Raw genomic sequence first — 3,572 nt, 5'->3', positions numbered from 1 at the left:
GGGCGGGGGGGCGGGGGGGGTAAGAGATTAACTGAAGGGCTTGTATGCATGCATATAAGCATAACCAATGGACATAAGACACTGGGGGGTAGGAAAGGCCAGGGGAATGTCAGGGGGGGATGGGGGAAGGAGCCATATATAATACTCTTTGTAATACTTTAAGCAATAAAACAAAATTTTAAAAATATTTAAAAAATAAATAAAATAAATAAATAAAGACTGCCCAGTATGGCTCAGTGATTGAGCATAAACCCATGTCATAGGACAATGGTTCTCAACCTTCTGGACCTTTAAATACAGTTCCTCATGTTGTGACTCAACTTAAAAATTATTTTTGTTGCTACTTCATAACTGTAATGTTGCTACTGTTATGAATCGAAATGTAAATATCTGATATGCAGGATGGTCTTAAGAGACCTCTGTGAAAGGGTCGTTCGACCGCAAAAGGGGTCCCGACCCACAGGTTGAGAACCGCTGACCTAGGAGACCACAATTCCAGTCCTTGTCAGAAGATACGTGCGGGTTGCCGGCCCTATCTCCATTGGGGTGCGTGCAGAAAGCAGCTGATCAATGACTCTCTCTCATTATTCATGTTTCTATCCCTCTCTCCTTCTTTTCCTCTCTGAAATCAATAAAATATAGTTTAAAAATAAATAATTTAAGGAAGAAATAAATAGCCCTGGCCCGTGTCGCTCAGTGCTAAGAGTTACTGCTTGCACACTGGAATGTCATGGATTTGATCCTCTGTAAGAGGCAGGTATGTGGGTTTCAGGTTCAATCCCCCTCCTACTGGGGGCACATGTGGGAGGCAACCAATCGCTGTTTCTCTCTCTCTCTCTCTCTCTCTCTCTCTCTCTTTCTCTCTCTGCCTCTCCCTTTCTCTCTCTCTCTCAGAAAAAAAATCAATAGAAAAAATATTCTCACTATGCAGGTGAAGATAAAAGAAGAAAGAACTGAATTCAGAAAAGTTAAGGGAGAGGAGTTCCAAGATGGCGGTGTAGGCAAAGGCCTATACTACTAGCTTCGTCCCACAACTACATCAAAATTACAACTAAAGGCTTCCAGCAGGGGCCCAGTGGCAGGCGGCGCGGAGGGTGCCTCCATGGGGGGCTGCACGGAGATCAAGCTGCAGTTCCCCAACCCCCAGGGCTTCTACAAGCTGCCCCCGGTTCGGCCAGAGCCAGGGGTGGGCAAATTTTGACTCCAGGGCCACAATGGGTTCTTAAACTGGACCGGAGGGCTGGAACAAAAGCATGGATGGAGTGTTTGTGTGAACTAATATAAATTCAAAGTAAACATCATTCCATAAAAGGGTACGGTCTTTTTTTTTTTTTTTAGTTTTATTCATTTCAAACGGGATCCGGCCCGCGGGCCGTAGTTCGCCCATGGCTGACCCAGACCCAGGTGCCGACCCAGCCGGGCTCTGCCTCCACCTCTGGCCCTGGCGCCGTGGGCCCAGCATCGTCCCTGCCACCCGCAGGCTCCCGGCCAGGGCCCGCACTGCCCGCTGTGCGCCTCAGGGCGCCGCCCGCCACGCCCGCAGGCCTGGAGGCCGGAGGAGAGCGTGTCCGCTCCATTCCTACCCGGGCTGCTGCAGCAGCAGGAGCCAAGGGGCCATGGACCTCAACAAGCCCATTGGCAAGCGGATCTATAAGGGCACCCAGCCCACCCTGCCGGGACTTCAACCGGTTCACTGCCGCCACGGAGCCCGCCTCCCTGCTGGTGGGGCTCCCAGCCGGCTGGGTGCAGCGCCTGGACCTCATCAAGAAGGACACCAGCGAGCTATTGAATGGAGAGCGGCTGGTGGACAAGACCAAGGTGACATCCCTGACGTGGCTGCCTGAGTCGGAGAGCCTGTTTCTGGCATCACACGCCAGCGGCCGCCTGTACCTGTACAATGTCAGCCACCCCTGTGCGTCGTCCCCCTCCCCCCCCCAGTACAGCCTGCTGCAGCGGGGGGAGGGCTTCGCCATCCACGCTGCCAAGAGCAGGGCACCCCGCAACTCGCTGGCCAAGTGGGCGGTGGGCGAGGGGCCCCCCCATGAGTTTGCCTTCTCGCCCGTGGCAGCCAGGACGGCTGCCGGCGCGTCTTTCACTTTGACTCCATGCTCCTGCGGGGGCTCATGAAGAGCTGCTTTGGGGGCTCACTCTGCATGTGCTGGAGCCCCGATGGGCGCTATGTTGTGACGGGTGGTGAAGAGGACCCGGTCACTGTGTGGACCTTCACCGAGGGCCGCGTGGTGGCCCGCGGCCATGGCCACAAGTCTTGGGTCAATGCTGTGGCCTTCGACCCCTACACCACAAGGGCCGAGGAGGCGGCAGCAGCCAGTGGTGATGCGGGACGGAGGGGGGAGGAGGAGGAGGAGGGGGAGGAGGGGGAGGAGGAGGAGGAGGGGGAGGAGGGGGAGGAGGGGGAGGAGGGGGAGGAGGGGGGGGAGGGGGAGGAGGGGGGGGAGGGGGAGGGGGAGGGGGAGGGGGAGGGGGAGGAGGAGGAGGAGGAGGAGGAGGAGGAGGAGGAGGAGGAGGAGGAGGAGGAGGAGGAGGAGGAGGAGGAGCCCGAGGTGGCCGGCCCCGGCTCGAATGGGGGAGGCCCGCTCTCCCCAATGCCCAAGGCCGGCTCCATCACTTACTGCTTCGGCTCGGCTGGCCAGGACACGCAGTTTTGCCTGTGGGGCCTCACCCAAGACGTGCTTTACCCACACCCACCCCTGGCCCGCACCCGCACGCTCCCCAGCACGCCTAGTACCACACCGCCTGCTGCCAGCAGCTCTCGGGGTGGCGAGCCCGGCCCCGGGTCCCTGCCCCGCTCACTCCAACAGCCTCCCACACCCAGCGGGCAGTGGCAAGGTGGGTGGGCGAGGCACAGTGATGGAGCCGGGCACTCCATTTAGTATCTGCTGCTTTGCCACGATCACGCTGCAGGAACGGAGGGATGGGGAGATGGGGGGGTGGGGGGGAGGGCGGAGAAGGAGCACAAGCACCCACAACCTGGGCAACATCAGCGGGTGGGGGGGGGTGCAGCAGCGGGGACAAGACCAGGGGCCTTGTTCCCCACAGCCATCTGGAAATAGCCAAGGTGCTGGGTACGGCGTTGTGCCCATGCATCCACGAGGTGCCCCTGCTCAAGCCCCAGGTGTGCAAGAAGATTGCCCAGGAGCGGCGGACGGTCCTCCTGTTCCTGGAGGACTGCATCATCACCGCCTGCCAGGAGGGCCTCATCTGCACCTGGGCCCGGCCGGGCAAGGCGGGCAACTCCTCCCAACCAGGCACCTCCCGGAGCAAGCGGTATAGTGGTGTGAAGCCCTGGATGCTGGGTTGCCTGCCCCGCCACGCCTCCCAGCCATCACCCTTCCGCTGACCTCACGGATCAACCTGATAACAAGACTAAGCATGACGGATGGACTGCTCTGGTGCCCTGCCATGCACAAATCTGGGGGGCAGAGTCCCCCCAGACTGGCCTAGACCCTGGAGGATGTAGTGGCTCATGTGGCCTCAGCCTTGTCCCCACCTACTGCCAGGTACAATGACCCCTTCCGCTGAAACATCAGTGTTAGCCTCATCCCTGTCCCCAG

At 58.8% G+C, this 3,572-nt stretch overlaps 1 pseudogene across 1 annotated transcript; it reads left to right on the top strand.

Moving 5' to 3' along the window:
* The first annotated feature begins 1,102 nt into the window (after positions 1 to 1,102).
* Positions 1,103 to 3,358, top strand: LOC308530681 (dystrophia myotonica WD repeat-containing protein-like; annotated as a pseudogene). Its single transcript has 3 exons — positions 1,103 to 1,186; positions 1,399 to 2,382; positions 2,590 to 3,358. The product of its transcript is annotated as a dystrophia myotonica WD repeat-containing protein-like (transcript).
* Positions 3,359 to 3,572: the final 214 nt, after the last annotated feature.

The sequence above is a fragment of the Myotis nattereri genome (genome assembly GCF_964212035.1).
Source record: "Myotis nattereri genome assembly, chromosome: 15".
Classification (NCBI taxonomy): domain Eukaryota; kingdom Metazoa; phylum Chordata; class Mammalia; order Chiroptera; family Vespertilionidae; genus Myotis; species Myotis nattereri.
Note: the sequence above shows the minus strand (reverse complement) of the source record. Positions and strands in the feature narration are given on the sequence as shown.